This window comes from Giraffa tippelskirchi, chromosome 9 (genome assembly GCF_054371585.1).
Source record: "Giraffa tippelskirchi isolate mGirTip1 chromosome 9, T2T-mGirTip1v1.2.pri, whole genome shotgun sequence".
In the NCBI taxonomy this organism is placed as follows: domain Eukaryota; kingdom Metazoa; phylum Chordata; class Mammalia; order Artiodactyla; family Giraffidae; genus Giraffa; species Giraffa tippelskirchi.
The window spans coordinates 143,934,317-143,955,525 of NC_137283.1; the positions used below are offsets into that span (position 1 = coordinate 143,934,317).

At 38.9% G+C, this 21,209-nt stretch overlaps 1 protein-coding gene across 1 annotated transcript in view; it reads right to left on the reverse strand.

Annotated features, from left to right (window-relative positions):
• Positions 1-21,209, reverse strand: part of HIVEP2 (HIVEP zinc finger 2) — a 294,756-nt gene that overhangs the window by 219,879 nt on the left and 53,668 nt on the right. Inside the window, exons 2-3 of the mRNA XM_081530968.1 lie at positions 4,324-4,519; positions 1,758-1,851 (exon numbers count right to left, since the gene is read on the reverse strand). The gene's annotated coding sequence lies outside the window, so the exon portion shown is untranslated. The remainder of the gene's footprint in view (positions 1-1,757; positions 1,852-4,323; positions 4,520-21,209) is intronic.

Sequence of the window (21,209 nt, forward strand, 5' to 3'; positions counted from 1 at the left end):
GTGGGTTGCCATTTCCTTCTCCAGAAGATCTTCCTGACCCAGGGATGGAATCCATGTCTCCTGTGTCTCCTGCACTGGCAGGCTGCTTCTATACCACTAAGCCACCTGGGAAGCCCATATATATAGGTGTGTGTGTATGTGTAACCATTACCCTGACCAAAATGGAAAATATTTTTAACACTCCAAGATGCTGCCTTATGACTCCTCCCAGTAAATGTACCCCTGAAGTAATCAGCATTCTAACTTCCATCACCATAGATTAGTTTTTGAGCAAAGACATCTATCATCTACCCATCTATCTATTTTTTTGTTCCAAAAATTAATTATTGAGTGCCCATGTGGTATGCACTGTTTGGTAGCTGGAGACACAGGAATAAACAAAGCAGGTGAGGCCTCTGGGCTCTGTGGGGCTCACATTGTGGTTGGGGAACTGATCATAGACGTATTAACAAGATAGTCCAAATCATGAAAAAAGTCATAAAAATGGATCAAGGATAGATAGTAGATAGGTAAGGTTGAGAAGTGTTGGGTGGGGGTGGGGAGTATCTGCCCAGGTAAGAGTTGGGCTGAGAACTGACCAAAGAGCCGGGAAAGAGAGCCCCAGGAAGAGGGAACTGAAACCGTAAAATCCCTAAGACAAGAAGAAGCTCAGTACCAAGAGGAACTGAAAGGCCAAGTGCGGCTGGACTTGAGAGGTGGGGAGTCGGGGAGAAAGTCCTGAGAAATAATGTAAGAGAAGCAACCAGGAGCCAGAGCAACACGCCTTTATGGGGTAAGGGACTTGAACAAAGGGGAGAGACCTTGGAGTTAAAAAATATGTATCTGATATACTCTATCAATTAACTGTAAAAACTTTTCCCATAAAGAGCCTTCAGTAAATAAGTAGTGGCTGCTAGGGATGACTTGCAACTGGGTGGCAGGTCAGCAGGGAAAGAATTCCAAAGCAGAGGACTTTGTGAAAGCGTAATTATAGATGTCGAATGTAACAAAAGGAAAATAGTTTTTAAGGTAGCAAATCCTAAAGAGAATTTGGATAATGTGGGTGCTGTTCTTCACATTTTTCTATGGCTAATTAGAGAGAACTGGGAAACACACAATGCTGCCCACGGCCCTGCCAACCCATTATGGGCACTTCTAATTTCAGATAAATGAAGCCCTTGGTTACCACCCCCAACTTGTCTCAGAACATGCATTGTGTTATCAGACTAGATGAGTAAAAATAATAGCCTTCTGAATATCTATTAAGGGTAGCTTTCTCTTATTAGTGGATACTTAAGTTCAAATCACGTCTCCATGTTAATGAAGCAACTCCCAAATTCACTTTGCTCTTAAAAATCTTAAGTTTTCCATTTTTCCCCTTTACACAGAAAAATGTGGTATTTGGCTAGGTAGCTTAGAAAACCAACATTTTCATGTGCATGTAATTAGAAAAAGTAAGTGATTATGTAAAATTTCAGGTATATATATATATGTTATATATATGTATATACATATACACATGCACATGTATATCTTCTCTTTAGCAAACAATATATATTTCTCATTTTAAAAAGCATTTCTAATATTTACTGATTCAACTATGTAGAAACAGATACATACTAAAAACAAATAGCCAATTATCACATTTAAAACATCCCTTTTTAAATAAAACCATGATGTTACTAAAAAGCAAAAACTGTGACATAAACATGATGGGAAACATTAAATTCCATGGTCAGGGTGAAATTTGAGGATGGAAAAAAATCGAGATAACTTACATTTGAGTTGAAGTTCTCCATAAGACATTTCATCACCAGGTTCATTTATGTAAGTATTAATAACAGTATTTGGAAAATGTACTCCCAAAAAAGCCTAAATGAAAGCAGAAATGAAGAAAATTTGCATGATTTTAAATATCAAAATGTCTGAAAGCATAAAGCTATATGATTGAATTTTCCGTGATTATGGAGATTTTGTTTTATGTGGAACAAACTGAAAGGTTCTTCCTGATTCTGGTGCTTCAGAACTTAGAAGCACTCATTTGGCACTCATTTTTGTTAGGCTAGCACCTAACGTCTCTGAGAGCAAATTCTCTTGCAAAATTGGGACAATAGTATTTATTTCAGTGTTACTGCAACAGGTAAGTGGCATACAACAAGCACTTACTATGTGCTGGTTATTTGTATAAATATCTGTGGCCTGGACACTAAATTTTTATATGACTCTGAGCAAGATAAAGGAGAAGGCAATGGCACCCCACTCCAGTACTCTTGCCTGGAAAATCCCATGGACGGAGGAGCCTGGTAGCCTACAGTCCATGGGGTTGCTAACAGTCAGACACGACTGAGTGACTTCACTTTCACTTTTCATTTTCATGCACTGGAGAAGGAAATGGCAACCCACTCCAGTATTCTTGCCTGGAGAATCCCAGAGACGGGGGAGCCTGGTGGGCTGGCGTCTATGGGGTCGCACAGAATTGGACACGACTGAAGCGACTTAGCAGCAGCAGCAGTAGCAGCAGCAGAGCAAGACATTAATCTCTGGGTCTAAGTATTCTTGTTTATAAACTGAGAGTTGAACAATGGAGCCCTAAGTTTCCTTTAAACTCTGATATTTGGTAATTCTTATTATCTATATGGTATCAGTTTCCTCATCTTTGTAATGGGCGTACTAAGAGCACCTCCCTCACAGAATTTTTGAGAGGATAAAATAAATTGACAGGTAGAAATTCTTAGAACATTGCCTGGCACATACATGTTAGCCATGATGGTGATAATGATGATGATAACTCCACTAGTAAATAGTGTGGTAGTTCTAAAACATTTAGTGTCTGGTTGATTATATGATCTCTTCTTTCCAGAGTCAATGCCAGAGTTACTAAGATTTTATCCTCTAAAGATTCTTCAAAACTAAACTTATTTGCTTCTCAGTAAAAAATTGGTAGAGATTTCCCAGGACAGATACCCTGATCTGCTAACATCTTCATTTTTTTTCATCTAGTAACAATGTTTTTAAAAATTAATTGACTCACTTATCACCACCCTCTCTTTTTGTGAGTCTGAAAATGGGTAATTTTTGAGTATACTTTCGTTGTAAAAAACTCTAGCACCAAAATTTTACACTTATTGTCAGAGCTCAGTAAATTTACTTGGAGAGTTTCCTATTCAAATTATTTTAAATAAAACATAATTTCATCAAATAACTCAAGCATGCTAACATTTCATTGGCACTTGAAGAAAAGTTTGGATTTATCCCGAACTGTGATTTGCATAGGTCATTTCCTCAGTTGCCCTAACCTTTTTGTGAAAAGCTACACACAATTAAATAAGCCGGTTCAGGCAAGTGAACCGGTGAGTGCATTATAAATAGCAACCAAAATTATACTTCAGATGTTAACTGGTTTGTCCTGATTTAATAATGAATTACATCATTTGACAAATGAGATAAGGCCTTCACCTTTAGCTTTCTGATCCAAACTTCTAATAGTTGAAATGTATTATTACCATCTGGTGTCTGGCCTCTGAGATGCCCTGGTGATGTCTGCCTCATTGCAAGTAGTCAGGGCTTGTCTGCCAAAAAACCTCTCTGCTAAGAGTCTTGATTGGCAGGCCCAGTGAGGAGGCTAAGAACCCACTGAACCATGTAGACACAGCTCAAACTCTGTAGAAGTTTCCTCTAGTTCCAGGCAGACTCATTTTCTTAGCTTGTGATGCAAAGAAACTATCACTATCAAAGCTGTTTTTATTTTTAATCTCAATCTTGAAGGATACAGTTCCTACACTTTTTAAGAATATTTGGGCCTCTTTTAAACTATTAAGCACCGTTTACAAGATGGTCATCATTTTAATGCTTTTCATCCTCAGCTAAAATTGAGGCTGAAGCTAAGAGTGCTGTATAGCCTAGGGTTTTAACTCAATGAAGCCCACGAAGCTGGCTGTACTTTATTGTTCTTCATATTGTCCTGCTGCTGCTGCTGCTAAGTCACTTCAGTCATGTCCGACTCTATGCGACCCCGTAGACGGCAGCCCACCAGGCTCTCCCGTCCCTGGGATTCTCCAGGCAAGAACACTGGAGTGGGTTGCCATTTGTTTCTCCAATGTATGAAAGTGAAAAGTGAAAGTGAAGTCACTCAGTCGTGTCCGACTCTTCACGACCCCATGGACTGCAGCCTACCAGGCTCCTCCATCCATGGGATTTTCCAGGCAAGAGTACTGGAATGGGGTGCCATTGCCTTCTCCGCATATTGTCCTAGGTTCTGGGAAAAGGCTAGATGAATCTTACTGCTTTTAAGAAACTTAAAATAAGGGAGGAAGGACAGAGTAAACACACATAGTGCTTGCATACATGCTCAGTCGCTTTAGTCGTGTCTCTTTGCGACGCTATGGACTGTAGCCTGCCAGGCTCCTCTGTCCATGGGGTTCTCCAGGCAAGAATACTGTAGTGGGTTGTCATTTCCCACTCCAAAGGATCTTGCTGACCCAGAGATCAAATCGTGTCTCCTGTGTTTATTGCATTGCAGGCAGATTCTTCTTTGAGCCACCTGGGAAGCCACACATAGAACCATAGCCAATTACATAGATGAACATGAAAATGCTAAGCACAATGGTACATATTATCAGTACAATCAGTTATTTGGTACGTATAAAAGAACATTTAAGAAGGTAAAATTTAGGAAAACGATTAGAAGTGAAATGCAAATAGCAAGATAGCTAGTGCCTCTAGAGTTGAAAATTTGGTTTGAGTACTATATATCTTAGTAGGTTTGACTAGTGTGGAAATGCCAAGCCTGGGAAAAACAGGAGTTTCCAATACTAGTGTTTGCAGCATTTGTTACTAGATGTATCCAAAAGATAATTGATATTAAGTCTTAGTTGGTCTATGTGGAAGCTGAGATGGAGGGAATTTAAATAGTCTTCCCATGATCACCCAGTCATCAGGTAAGAGCAGAGATTCAAGTCCAGGGCTAAGGGCTCTAAAGTTATGCCCCAGACTCCTCACAAATGCATTTAGTAACCACATCCCACCTTTGTTTGACCCTCTAGAGGTGACTATACATTTGAGAGTGAAAGAAGCTATGAATAAATAAGTCTTGGTGATTGGCATGAACCAAGACAGTCCAGGGTCAACTGGGAGATTTGGTCACCTTCTCTCTTCTTCTCCTCACTCCAGTCATCTACCAGACACCCAGTGCTTCTGGTTAGGTGCTGATTTCTTGGTCTAAATTGATTAAAGTCTTATAATTCTAGAAAGTCTTCCATTTTCAGTGAGCCCTCAGAGAAACAATTTCAATCAAATAAACCACTGACAGTGGAACTTCAAGTAGTCAGGTATCAGATAATGCAAACTATTTCAAAACAACAGTATTTTCCTGACATCTGTCAGATCACGAAATCTTTCCTATGAGACTCAGTCAGCTCGATGTTTAAGCACTATTGATCAGCTGCATACTACATGTACTGATGGAGTTCACAGGTAAAAACTGTAAATTAACAAGGTAGAAATGAAAGGTGTTCTGCCCAAGATGCTTAGCACTAGCCAAACCTTACAGTTTCATATCCAGTTCAGAGCGCACCAACAAAAGGAAAAATATGGAAATTCGGAGAGCATTCAAAAGAGACTAAAGACTAAAACAAAATTATACATACATTTAAATGTTTGTGTTGTGTGTGTTCAGTCGCTCCTCAGTTGTGTCTGACTCTTTGCAATCCCATGGACTGTAGCCCACAAAGCTCCTTCTGTACATGGAATTTTCCCAGCAAGAATACTGTAGCCGGTTACCATTTCCTACTCCATGGGATCAAAGCTACCAAAATGTAATGTGTTTCAATAAAATGGTATTTGTCCCCAACTCAGCCAAGTTCACAGGTGTCCAATAGATGCAGAGAGGTACAGACTATCAAATGCCTGTGTAGTACTTGTATAAAATTTAAGTTAAAACTCATTTTCATCCCAAGAATGTGTGACATCTAAATTAATATTTTACCTGTTTTGCTTTTATTTTAGATTTTTGGCAATTTTAAATTTCACTTTTATTTGCAAAAAAAAAAAAAAAGAGAAAAGTCTACAAGGGAAATTAGTGGAAAAAAGGCAAAGAAAGGAGGGGATAAAATAAATACTGAAGGACGAAATGGGAATAGGGAAAAACACCAACACATAGAAACTTAAAAATACTCCAGTTAGGCTCAGGGAACCAGCACCCCTGGCAGCAAGTGTTATTAAACATCAGAACGTGTTGCTAAGGGAGGTGAGGGAATCTCCCTTTCCCAGAAGTCTTTAAAAATAGGATCACATCTGGTGGGAATGGAATAATGGTGGTACTGCCTGACTGCACAGCTTCTCAGGCAAACCCAGAGGCTGGTAATTCTACCATTTCTATTTCTGATTGTTGAGAAGTAACAAATAACTTCAGTCCACCTAGCATACTGGGACTTACAATGTCTATCGTTTTAATTGTGTTACAAAATTGTTTTCATTGGGTTTTGCCATGCAAAACTAGATAACTAAATTATTCAGTATATAGTTGAATTTGGGCTTCCCTGAGGGCTCAGCAGGTAAAGAATCTGCCCACAATGCAGAAGACACAGGAGATTCAGGTTTGATCTCTGGATAAGGAAGATCCACTGGAGAAGGAAATGGGAACCTACTCCAGTATTCTTGCCTGAAAAATCCCATGTACAGAGGAGCCTAGCAGGCTTCAGTCCAAAGGGTTGCAAAGAGTTGGACACAACTGAGCACGCAAACACACACATAACATATATTTGAATCTATAGCAAAGGTTCAAACCTTACTTACCTATTTGTAATATTTTCCCAAAACATTACAAAACCAAAAAGGTACTGAGTTTGTGTCCTTACAAAGAAGTTAGGGATAACACAATATATAGAATCTTGTACTCAATTTTTAATTTTAACTGAGTAGTACTTGGGGGGTGGGTGAAGTTATAGAAGGGCTGGATTGAATAAACCTAATTAGAATTTCAGTCTTTCAAGCCAGTATTCCAAGAAATAAAAGGATATTTGTTCCTTGCAGAGAGTGTGGTTGGGATCTGATATATCTGCAGTGCCCTCTTCATCACTGATATTTTGCTTTATACTAAGCTATCAGATTATTTGCCCTGTTGCATTTAGTTGCACATATATTTGTTATGCTCCTACTTTTTATCAGGCACTGTGCCAGGAATACAAAGAGAAACAGATCACAGCCCATGATCTTGAATAACACAGTCTAAAAACAGCAGTTGAGCCCAGGTGTGGTGGGGAATTCTGCTAGTGTAATTTTGGATCTGCATTTTAAGAAAAAGAATCCGTAATTACAAATACAAAATTAAGAATGAAAGTGAATATTTATTTCAGAGAGAAAAGAAGCCACAACAAATTACAAGTCTTAAAATTCCAACAAATTCCAGAACCATCACAAAATCTAAGGAAAAAAACTGTTTTTAATTAACTGTGATATTCATATCTGTAATTCTATTTGTCTACATATTGGTTGCATATTGTTGACCACAACAAGAATTTTGTTATATCATTTCCCATCAAAAGAATAGAATGATAGCTCCTCTGGTATGCATTCCTCTAATAATCTTGATCAAAATTTGTTTTCTTTCTGGTTCACAAATTAGTCATAATTAAAAGTAAATTTTCAGAATTTTTGTCAAATAGAGGAAAATCTCAATCAAGTTTCCTTCTTACATAAACTGTACGAGCTGTAAGATTTCAAGGCACTGCAAATTTTCCTATCAATGAATAATTTTAAATACTCTTTCAGTTGATGATACTTGTGAATCAGCTAGTCACTCGTGTCCTTTTTGTGGTGGTATATTGTGAATTTGATTTTGACTCCAACAATGCCAGTATTATGTATCTAATTTGAAAGACATTTAAATATTTTTCCAATGAGTTCGAGTGATTCACTCCTCTTCAGTCATTTGATTTTCAAAGAATAAAGAACTTGTTCAAAACCTGTCTCTTCTTAAAGAATTATTACTCTTTCTATTATCTAAAAAATGTTTTTGTTATAATTTACTTCTTGACGACAAAAGAATTTTTATTGATTTTATAACTCAGTTTTATTTTATAGTCCATTAACTTTCATCTGGATTTTTTTCTCAGTGCTTTAATAAATTAATTCATAGGTGAAAAAAGAACTACTCTTCCTGTATGTCCATATCAAAAGTCATTGATTTCTCAGATTTTTTAGTTGAAAATTTCCAAAACGTCTATCAAATTGCAGTTAGAATGAAGTATTTATGCTTTTTCATCTGTTTGAATAAACTTTTTACACCCTTCCAGACTTTTGAAATTTTATTTTAGCATCGTTATATTGTAATGAGCCACACTGCAAGACTTGAGCAGCTTTTCTATGAGCAAACAGTATTGTTACTCTTAGACTTTTGAAATAAATAGTCTGGTTGGCATTTTTGAAAAATAGAAGTATAATTACCATTCAGTAGAATGCACAGATCATAGTGTTTAACTCGGTGAGTTTTCAATAAACCCATGTAACCACCACCTAAAACAGGAGGAAGAATATTTCCACCACCCCAGGAAATTCCCTTTGTCTCTTTCCTATCAATTTTCCCTTCCCCATTCACCCTGACACCCAGAGCAATCATTTTCTGATTTCTGTCACCATAATATATGTTGCCTGTTCTTGGACTTTATATAAATGGGGTCTGTGTTTGTCTTACTTTGTTCAGCATAATGATTCCGAGAATCAACCATGTTGTTGTATGTCTTGGTAATTTGCTCTGTTTTATGACTGACTATGATTCCAAATAGGAAAAGGAGTACGTCAAGGCTGTATATTGTCACCCTGCTTATTTAACTTATATGCAGAATGCATCATGAGAAATACTGGGCTGGAAGAAGCACAAGCTGGAATCAAGATTGCTGGGAGAAATATCAATAACCTCAGATATGCAGATGACACCCCCCTTGTGGCAGAAAGCAAAAAAGAACTAAAGAGCCTCTTGATGAAAGTGAAAGAGGAGAGTGAAAAAGTTGGCTTAAAGCTCAACATTCAGAAAACGAAGATCATGGCATCTGGTCCCATCACTTCATGGGAAATAAATGGGGAAACAGTGGAAACAGTGTCAGACTTTATTTTTTCAGGCTCCAAAATCACCGCTGATGGTGATTGCAGCCATGAAATTAAAAGACGCTTACTCCTTGGAAGGAAAGTTATGGCCAACCTGGACAGCATATTAAAAAGCAGAGACATTACTTTGTCAACAAATGTCCATCTAGTCAAGGCTATGGTTTTTCCAGTGGTCATGTATGGATGTGAAGTTTGGACTATCAAGAAAGCTGAGCACCGAAGAATTGATGCTTTTGAACTGTGGTGTTGGAGAAGACTCTTGAGAGTCCCCTGGACTGCAAGGAGATCCAACCAGTCCATCCTAAAGGAGATCAGTCGTGGATGTTCATTGGAAGGACCGATGCTGAAGCTGAAACTCCAATACTTTGGCCACCTGATGCGAAGAGCAGACTCTTTTGAAAAGACCCTGATGCTGGGAAAGATTGAGGGCAGGAGGAGAAGGGGACGACAGAGGATGAGATGGTTGGATGGCATCACTGACGCAAGAGACATTAATTTGGGTAAACTCCGGGAGTTGGTGATGGACAGGGAGGCAGGCGTGCCGTGGTTCATGGGGTCGCAAAGAGTCGGACACGACTGAGCGCCTGAACTGAACTGATGATTCCATTATATAAACATGCCACAATTTGTTTATTCATTCTCCCATCGACTGACATTTGAATTCTTTCCAGTTTAGGGACATTATGAATAAGGTTGCTTTGAACAGTCTTGTACAAGTCTTTGTGTGGATGTAATATATTCTCCTTTCTCTTGAGTAAATACCTGAGAGTAGAATTGCTGGGTCACAGGATAGAAGCCTATTTAACTTTATTAGAAACATGCATATGTATTTAAAATATCCCATCTAGAAGTTAAACACAAAAACAAAACATGTCGCTGCTGCACAGTACCAAGGCAGTCAGTGACTTGGGTTCTGCAAAGGCAGTTAAGCTTCCAGCTGAGCATCCTCTCCTTTGGCCTCTCACCACCATCATTCACTGGTCCAGCCATGCAGAACGACTTGCTGTTCCATGAGTGTGTGACTTAGTCTCTTCTCTATAATTCTGCCTACAAGATACTTCCTCGGGATGGCTGCTCTTCTCTTCTTTATCTGCCCTATCTATCCTTAAAGAGGAGAATTATTTTCATCCCTGGAAGGCCTTTATATCACCCTTCTCCAGTCCCCCCACAATCACTCTCCAAGCTGAATGAAGGGTCTCTCCTTGGTGCTCATATAGAAACCTGTGTTTTCCCTTATAAGTGGAAAACTTGGTTATTTATCAATGACAAACCTGGACAACATATTAAAAAACAAAGACATCACTTTGCTGACAAAAGTCCATCTAGTCAAAGCTATGGTTTTTCCAGTGGTGAGATATGGTTGTGAGAATTGAACCATAAAGCAGGCTGAGAGTCGAAAAATTAATGCTTTTGATTTGTGGTGCTGGAGAAGACTCTTGAGAATCCCTTGAACTGCAAGAAGATCAAACCAGTCAATTCTAAAGGAAATCAACCCCGAGTATTCGTTGGAAGGAGTGATACTGAACATCCAATACTTTAGCCACCTAATGTGAAGAGCAGACTCATTGGTAAAGACCCTGATGCTAGGAAAGATTGAAAGCAAAAAGAGAAGAGGGTGGCAGAGGATAAGATGGTTAGATAATGCTACCAACTCAATGGACATGAACTTGAGCAAACTCCGGAAGATAGTGGAGGACAGGGAAGGCTGGTGTGCTGCAGTCCATGAGGTCGTAAAGAGTGGGACACAACTTAGTGAGAGAACAACAGCAACAATTTATCTGTCTCCACCACTGGACTATAAGCTCCCCAAGGATAGAGTCCTGATCACAGTCAGAATCTAACATCCAGCAAAGTTCTTCACTCTGAGTATGTGTGTGGTAGTCACTCAATCATGTCTGACTCTTTGCTTCCCCATGGACTGTAGCCTGCCAGGCTCCTCTGTCCATGGAATTCTTCAGGCATGAATACTGGGGTGGGTTGCCATTTCCTTTTCCAGGAGATCTTCCTGACCCAGGGATCACACCCAGGTCTCCTGCATTGTAGGCGGATTCTTTAGCAGCCAAGCCATGAGGGAAGTCCAAGAATACTGGAGTGGTAGTCTATCCCTTCTCCAGTGGATCTTCCCAACCCAGGAATCGAAACAGGGTCTCCTCCATTGCATGCAGAATCTTTACCAACTGAGCTATCAGGGAAGCCCTCAGGATATGAATAAGTACATCTTTAAAAAGTCACAGGGAGATTTTACATCCTCCTCTTGGAGTTTCATGATGTTTATTATTAAATGTGCACTTTAAAAACCTCTGAGAAGTTCTTCAGTTAAAAAAAAAAACTGTTTAATAATTTTGTTGCCCGAAGTGGTTTTCAATCTTATTTGAACATGAACCGCTTATGCTCTTATTTTGTGGACACCGATAGGCATCTTATAGAATCTACTTCAAGAGTCACTAACCTACTCTAATTCTTTCATTCAGGTGGAAGTCTCATTCAGTGTTTTTACCCCCTTGTTTCAGCTAACTAAACTTAGTAGCTTTTCATTTTATTATTTTGGTTGATGGGATGATCTAGGCAGTTCTGTTCCATATAATGTTAGCTGAGTCTGCATTTATCTGTGGCTTGACTTGGCTAAAATACCCCAGATGGCCCACTCTGATGTCTCGATCAGGATGGATGAAACCTGAACTTAACTTTGGATCCTAGAATGGTTGAGCGTCTCTCTCTCTCTCTCTCTCTTTCCATCTAGTCTCAGGACCTCTAGCTCTTCACATGTGCTTACCATGTGATCTCCCCTTATTGTATCTTCATAGGATAAGAAGGTGATTTACATAGTGGCTCAGGGCTTCCAAATGATCAATCAGGATTTCCAATATCCTCTTAAGGTTTAGGCACAGAACTGGTACAGTATCACTTTCATCACATTCTACTGGTTAAAGTGGTCACAGGGACAGCTCAGATTCAAGAGGAACAGTCCATGGGGGTGACAAAGAAAATTGCAGTCACATTTAACCCACCATACTTCTGATGGAGTTTTGGCATCTTGTGAGATAAAGAACCTGTTCACTGACACTGGAAAAGTCCCCAGATAAGTCAGGCTTCTTAGCACCACAGAGATGGCTGAGATCCTCTGATGTTCTGGACACCCAGGATCAATGTCAGGCAAATGGCCAGTAGGACCCAGCCCATCGAGGAAGGGGAACTTTCAAGACTCATATCGGTGCTAACAATCTAAATCAGAGGGCCAAATCCACTCACTGTCTGTTTTCATAAATAAAGATTTGTTGGGTCACTGCCACCCTCATTCATTTATGTATTGTCTGTGGCTGCCTTTGGGCTGTAAGGTCAGAGCTGAATAGTTGTGATAGCGACAATCTGGTCTTCTGAGCCTAAAACATTTTCTCTCTAGCCCTTCATCTAGAGAGATTGTCATCCCCTGGTCTAGACTGTGTAAGCATTACAAAATGACAGTGACATTATCATGAGATGACTCTATCCATATATCTTAGTCAATTCCGGCTGCTGCAACAAAAATTTCATAGAGTGGATGGCTTAAAACAGAAATTTATTTTCTGTTTTGGAAGCTGGGAAGTCCAAGATCAAGGTGCTGCCTGATTCAGTTCCTGGTTCCATCCTCTTCCTGGTTTGCAAAGGATGCCTTCTTACTTTAGCCTCACATGACAGAGAGAGAGGTCACCTCTTTTGTGTCTTTTCTTATAAAGGCTCTAATACCATTCATAGGGGCTCTACCCTCTTGACCTGATTGCCTCCCAAAGACTCTTACCTCCAAATACCACCACATTCGTAATTAAGACTTAAACATGTGAATTTGGGGAAGGATATATTCAGTTCACAGCATCATATATTTAGGAAATTCACACTATTAGCAAACTATAAAGCATTTTCCATGGATATAAATATTGTTTTGTGTTGTACATACATCAGTAGTTCATTATTTGTCAATGCTGGTTGTATTTTCACTTTTATCCATTCACCTATTAATGGACATTTAAATGGTTTGTAGTTTTTGATTTATTACAAATAAAGCTTCTATGAACATTCATGTAGAGGTTTTGGAAGAGATACATGGTATTATTTCTCTTGAGTAAATACCTAGGACTAAAATGTCTGGATCATGTGGTTGGTATATATTTAACTTCTTAATAACTGTCAAAATATTTTCCAAATATTTTAAATTCTCATTAGCAGTTTATGAGAATTCTTATTCTGCCTCATCCTTGCCAACACTGGGTATGGTCAGTCCTTTAATTTTAACCATTGTAATAAATCCGTAGTGGCACTGTTTTAACTTGCATTTCTCTAATGAATTATGTCTCTGGGCATCATTTCATATGCTGATTAGTTGTAAAGTATCTATGTCTCTGGGCATCATTGCATATGCTGATTAGCTGTCAAGTGTCTGTTGAGAACTTTGACCCATTAATAAAAAAATGAATTATTTCTTATTGTTGAGTTTTGAGAGTTCTTTAAATATTCTGGATAGAATTTTTATCAGTTATCTGATTTACAAATATTTTCTATCTGTCTATGGGCTTGTTTCTCTTTCTCTTTTGATGAAGTTAAACGTTTCCATTTCTTCTTTTATGAATAATGCCTTTGTCATATCTAAGAAATCCTTGTCTAATCCAAAGTCACAAAGGTTTCCAAAGAGTGGTGATGAGAAGGGAGAGAAACATACAGATTAAAGAATTATGGAGGGCTTCCCTGGTGACTCAGACAGTAAAGAATCTGCTTACAACACGGGAGACTTGGAGACTTCCCCTGGGTCAGGGAAGATCCCCTGGAGAAGGGAATGGCTACGCATTCCGGCATTCTTAACTGGAGAATTCCATGGACAGAGGAGCCTGATGGGCTACAGTCCATGGGGTCGCAAATGAGTCAGAGGTGACTGAGCAGCTAAACAACAACAAGGTCTACAGGACCCAGTTAAAGAGAAATAAGAATTAAGAACGATCCTGTATTTTTGGCCTGGCTGATTAGATAGATGGTGATGTCCTTCAAAGGTATAGGGAAAGATAATGGATTCAATTTGTATATCTTGTATTTGAGAGTTTGTAGGCAGAGTCAAATTTTGGCAAAACCTTGGTGCATAGTATTTTTATGATTTAAAAAATGCATAAATAAAGGAGTCAAATTTGGTAATGATTTCTGCAGCTGTTTTCATTCTGAAGATAGAAAAGACAAGGAAAACTTCCTCTAAGGTCTGGAGAAGACTGAATCAATTGCTGCTATTGTAAATTCATTTACTTCTACATAAATTTGCTGGATGTGAAGCAGTGTTATTATTAGTGACTTTTTTTTTTTCCTAGACTTGCTCATTCTATTAAGCTAGTTGTAAAAAAAAAAAAAAATCCCCATATCATAGCCTTAATATGATTCACTGTCTTTTGAAATATTTCAAAGTTGATCTAGTGGTTTCCCCTTGTCAGAGCTCCTGCTAGCTCAATGATTCAGGCTCCTGCAATCTTAAAAATCAGCTATCTTAGAGATATGACTTCTGAGTGTATCACATTTGATGATAGGGCTGAAGAGTTGCTCAAGATATTTTAAGGATTAGGCCTAGAAGCAGATTAAATCACCTCTGCCCACATTCCATTGATCAAACAGAGTCACATGGTCTCAGCTCAATGCAAAGAGGCTGTTAAATCTGATCCTATGTCTCCCTAGAGATGGGAACGAGGATTGATGGCCATCTAGCCAGTCTCTACAACAATTCACAATCAGAGAGCTAGTTTTCAGGTAAGTGCATAAATAAATATACAATACCAATCGTCAGCATTTGTGCTTCCATGCAGATTTACTGTTCAAAGAATGAATCATTTATAGTATTTTGTAACTGCAAAATAAGATCATCCTATTTTCTCCTACTCATTTAAGACACTTTGTTACGTGGATGCCAAAGGCTTGCTAATTCTAGAGAAATTCAGATCCTTATGCAAACGGTAATAATATTTAGTGGTTCTTTTCTCCTTTCTCAGCTCTATGAGAATTTGCCACCATAATTACAGGGGAGAATTTGGCAAACTGAAACAGAGACCTTCAAGAGATGTAGAACTCAGATGTTTCAAGTTACAAAATCTCAAATGTCATTACTGAACAATAAACAGTCTGTTAGAGATATCAACATCTGGCATAATAAGAATCCTTATGTTTGCATAATATCTTATGTACATATATTATGTTATCATCACAGTCACTTAATATATTCTCTATATGTGTCATCATTGCACCCAGATTTTCTATGAGGAACTGCTGGGTGGAGTTGGCTCTACCTCTAATTTATGGGAAGGGCATATGGCTGAGACCCGGCCAATAACCCTTCAAAACTACTTTATTGCAAGGAGTGGTTCAGAAACAACCACAGCATCCGAATCATACTAATCAGAGTCATTGCCAATTGATGATTTGATTACTGTTGGAACAATTGAGAAATAGACCTTCTGTTTCTGAAGTTCACTGGATATAAGCTGAAGTTGTTGGAGGCCATCTCGCCCCACGAGGAGAACCTGCTTGAGAATTGGGTCTAACAGGAGAAAGCTGAATCAAGCTATCAGTCTTGGCATAGCCTCTTAGTCTATTCGGGCTGCTATAACAGAATACTGTAAACTGGGTAGCTTATAAACAACAGAAGTTAATTTTCTCTTAGTTCTCGAGGATGGGAAGTCCAAGATCATGTTGCTTGGCCGATTGCTGTCTGGTGAGAGCCTGTTTCCTAGTTCATGGACATCATTTCCTTGATGTGTCCTTACTTGGAAGGAAGGGCACGGGTGCTCTCTGCAGTCTCTTATGAGGTCACCTCTTGACTTTCATGACCTAATCACCTCCCTCAAACCATACCTCCAAATACCATCACATTGAGAATTAAATTTCAACATATTAGTTTTGCGGGGGCAGGTTGGGGGACAGAAACTTTTAGTCTGTAGCAGTGACTGAGTCCTCAGTGACAACATTTAAACCAGAATCCAGACACACCAATGCAAGACTAATCCTGGAGGATCAGTGCATTCTTTTTGTTCCCTTTTGCCATTTCGAGCTGAGTATTTTTTATTTGCAACTAAATATGCTTTTGGTTGGGCTGTTACCAGTTTCCTTCCCAGATGGCTCAGTGGTAAAGAATCTGCCTGCCAAGCAGGAGACACAAGTTTGATCCCTAGGTCAGTAAGATCACCTAGAGAAGGAAATGGCAACCCATTCCAGTATTCTTGCCTGGGAAATCCCATGGACAGAGGAGCCTGGCGGGCTATACCGTCCATGGGGTTGCCAAAGTGTTGGACACAACTTAGCAACTAAAACAACAACAACAAACTGAGGTTTAGAGAACTTAAGCCACTCACTTGGGTAGAGCAAAAGGAAAATTGATATAAAGGGCAGTGCTCTAATTAATTTTTGGCAACCCACTCCAGTGTTCTTGCCTGGAGAATCCCAGGGCCAGGGAGCCTGGTGGGCTGCTGTCTATGGGGTTGCACAAAGTTGGACACGACTGAAGCAACTTAGCAGCAGCAGCAGCAAAGTTTTAAAGCACTTTTCTCTTTGCTATCAAGACTTAAGAAAAGTTTCCTCAGGATAGAATAATTACTGAACGGTATCTGGAAAGTTCGGCCTTTCCAATATTTATTGGCAGTTCTTGTGTAGCATTTTTTATTATAAATATGAATGCTGAGTCATTCTCAAGAAGTAAATAGTAAATTTAAGCACTTTATGAGACATATGATGGATGCATCTGCTTCTGTTCTGTACTTGAAACTTTTTCTACAGTTGAGTCTCAGGTCTAATCTAAAGTCAACAGAGAAGGTTTGAAATACTCTAATGTGTGCTTCTTGTGAAATCTAGTGGTTTTGGAAAAAAAGCATGTATGTACTGTATACTTCAAAATAACTAAATAACAGTATTCTTAATGGGAAAAAAATCCCATTTTTTCCTGGAACTGTAAATGGAAAACTCAACTGCATACCATTCCAATTCAAGGATCTGTAATCTTAGACCATTGAAGAGTTCCTCTTTCCAAGGAATGTTTCTCTGTGTGGTTTCTAAACCTCCTGACTTTTTTTGCAAAAATTTAGCATGCCCTGAGAAGCTTAAGAGAAACAGCAATGTAAGAATATCATGGGTCTCCTTGAGTTTTCATATCTGACACAGAGTTCTCCCATTTTTATCGTATTTAGTCACACTCTTTACTTCTTTGATTCTACTTAATCTTCAGAGCAAGACAGTGAGCTGAATTTTCTCTTTCACAACAAATGTGAAGACAAGATTTGCCAGGCCTCAGCCATAGGTACTACAGAAACACGTGGATAATCAACTTGTCAGGAATCTAGGGTTTTACTTTACTCTTTTACAAGTCAATAGTTATAATTTTATTCTTTTAGAAGATTTTTCTTGATGTGGACCATTTTTAAAGTCCTTGTTGAATGTGTTACAATATTGCTTCTTTTTTAACATTTTGTTTTTTTGGCCACAAGTTGTGTAGAGTCTTAGCTGCCTGCCCAGGACCGAAATCACATCCCCTGTATTGGAAGGTGAAGTTTCAACCACTGTACCGCCAGGAAAGTCCCAGTAGTTATAATTTTAACCAAACTCTGGGCCTTCTATATGGTATTTGTTTACCTTAATAAGACTATTTACTAATTGCCTCCTCCGGGTGCCCTCTGAACATATCATGGGAATAAATAGCTCAAAAAGTCACAAACAGGGTGGAGAGGGAAGTCGTTCTTCCCTTTCTACAGTGATGACAATGATCCTGAAGCCCAACAAAAAGATACCCTGATACCAGTGACCAGATTTTTGGCTCAGAGGCTAGCGCAGCACTTAGGGTTAGGCAACCTAATTATTCAACTTATCTGATTCTCAGTTTCATTTTCCCTTAGTAAAATAGAAATACTAATGCCTTCCTAGGGGAATTTGTAAAGACTGAAAGATTAAATGTCCTTTTACTGTTCAGTTTTTTTTAAAAAAGCACTGTAAATCTGTATGTGAATGTAAGATATTAAAGATAATTGAGCACTAGTTTTCAACTCCTTCCCTGACATAAAAATCATAGTAAATGCATTTAAAATCCAAGAACTAACACAACTATAGTCACCTATAAAAAATAACCTCTGATAAATTAAAGTCAGGTTACAAGTAAGAGCAATTGTACAATTACATTGTATTAGCTATCATAATTATATATATATGTATATTTATATGGATGGAAGTACACATACAGAGTCACATAGTCAAAGCTATGGTTTTTCCAGTAGTCTTGTATGGATGTGAGAGTTGGACAGTAAAGAATGCTGAGTGCCCAAGAATTGATGCTTGTGAACTGTGGTGTTGGAAAAGATTCTTGAGACTCCCTTGGACTGCAAGGAGATCAAATCAGTACTGAATATTCATTGGAAGGACTGATAATGAAGCTGAAGCACCAATACCTTGGCCACCTGATGTGAAGAGCTGACTCTTTAGAAAAGACCCTGATGCTGGGAAAGATTGAGGGCAGGATGAGAAGGGGTCAACAGAGGATGAGATAGTTGGATGGCATCACTGACTCAATGGACATGAGTTTGAGCAAACTCCAGAAGATAATGAAGAACAGGGAAGGCTGGTGTGCTGCAGTCCATAGGGTCATAAAGAGTCAAACATGGCTGAACAATTGAATAGCAACAACATATACAGAGTTTCAATTTAAGTTTAGTCAAATGGAAAAATCAGGTCTGAGAAACATCCCTCTCCAATGAAGATGTTAGAAATGATAAACCTATGGCTGATTCATGTTGAAGTTTGGTAGAAACCAAAACAATACTGTAAAGCAATTACCCTTCAATTAAAAATAAAATTTTAAAAATAAAATTAAAAAAAAGAAATGACTTCTGTGGAAGTGCTCTGATGATTCTTCTTTCAACTACCATGGTCTCTTCATTAATTTGAGATATTTTAATTGAATTCTTCCTCACTTTCACTTTAGCCCGGCATCTCTGGATGGGATCAATCACTCCCCTCTCCTACCCTCACTATCCCCCACCCCAACCCAGGCAGCTGCCAGGTAAATTGCCACCAGGAAAAGTACTTCATCACCTAATCAAAAGGAGAGTCACGTGGCAATGGATCATAAACAAAATTCATCTTCACTACTCAGCATTTCACTTCAGTTTCTCGGTTCTTATCCTCTGTCTCCCAACCCTCTTCTCATCCTTACCCACATCTCCCCTTCCCTGCTCCCCAGGAGTCTGCTGTCTTCTCTGCCAACTGACTTCTCCCTGCCTCCTCTGAAGTCCCCCTACTTCCAAATGATCACTGTTTTTTCTCCAATTTCCTTTCCCATCAAACTCACATTCTCTCATATCTGCTGATCTCAAAGAAGTGTAAACAGAAAAACCACCTAATCAAACTCGAAGTGTGAATCGTTGCTTTTTCCTGACTGAGATTTTGCATTTTAAGCTTGTTAACCCATATTCATCTACAATTAGTGAAATCCCATGAAATTTAGGGGGGCTTCCCAAGTGGCCTAGTGGTAAATAATTTGCCTGCCAATGCAGGAGACGTAGGCTTGATCCCTGGGTCAGGAAAATCCCCTGGAGAAGGAAATGGCAACCCACTTTAGTGTTCTTGCCTGGAAAATTCCATGGACAGAGGAGCCTGGCAGGCCACAGTCCATGGGGTCGCAAAGAGTCGGATACGGCTGAGCACACAGTCTAGTCCACATGGAATTTAAAGGAGATTTTGGTTACAGGGTGGAGACATCTATGGGCAACAGACTTTTCTTCATTCCTTCAACTTTCTACTCATATGGGAAGCTTCCCCCCACTTTGGCTTGGGTGAGTCCCTAGAGACTGCATTTATTTCCAGAGAAGAGTTACTTCTGGCTGCCATCTAAGCTTGACGCTGAGAATGCAGCTTTGTTCATGGAGCATGAATGCAGCTTGCAGAGTCCTGCTGATTGGCATAAACCCATGAGGAAATAAAGTTTTTCATTCATGTGTACACACACACACACACACACACACACACACACACACACACACACACACACACACACACACACACAAAGCAGCACTTCTTCCCCATTCATGGGCAAAAACAATGTCAATTGCTTTGGACATTTTTTCATCTTTCTGGTTTTAGAACATAGAAAAATACAGGTGTGACAGGTGATTAATTACTGAATTGTCAGTTGACAAGTATAGATGCTAGAAACTTCAGCTTTCTTGGCCTTTGATGAACTTCCTCTCTGGAGGTCTTAGAGAGTCTTAAGAAGAATTAGTGTTTTGTGTAAATTTTATTCTTTTGCTGAATATGTGAAGTTGCAGTGATTCTGTCTGGGGCAGTGTTCATAAATTGTTGCAATATATTCTTTTTATTGATTGCTTTGCATAAACTTACATATAAATGATTGGTAGAAATAAATTATGCTTATCATTTATTTGATATTTTTTGTTTGCACCCCTTGAACTCTAAGAAGCAGGAAGATCAAAGTGTTTGAGGACCATAGAACCACATATTCCCTCAGTTTGAGCACAGACCCACCCATGAAGGGAGCAAGAAATGTACACTGTGTTCTCAAAAGCTAAAAGTAAGGTAGGAGTTACTAAATTGCTTCTGTGGAAAAAAAAAATATTTATGAGGCTGGTCTTGAAAAAATACTCTCAATGTTCTTCAACATGTATAATCCAACTTTTATTTCCACTCTACTATTACAATAATTCATAGGCTAATTCACCAACTGACTTCCAACGGTCATATTTTATGACCTCGTTTTAGACCTTACATCATGCAGTTGACACCTTCTCATATTGACCCTTAAGTGTTGGAGCTCCCAGAGTTTTATCCACTGTTTTCTGGCTTCACTCTTCTTCAGAGTTCTCAAAGTAGGAGCCTACAAACTGGATACAGTCCACAGATATATTGAATTTGGGCTCAACAGTATTTCAGGCAAATTTAAGAAACAGTATTTCAAAGTAGAACTTTCCACTTATTCATTTGGATTTTCCAGGTTCTTTTAAAACGTAGAAAGATTTGACAACACTAGACCAACACTTCTGCATAGCTAATTAGTTGGAACTAGATAGAGGTTGCTGGACATTCGCCGTAGTTCTCACCACTCCCTGCTGCCTTGAATCTCTGGCTCATCCCCTTAACTCACT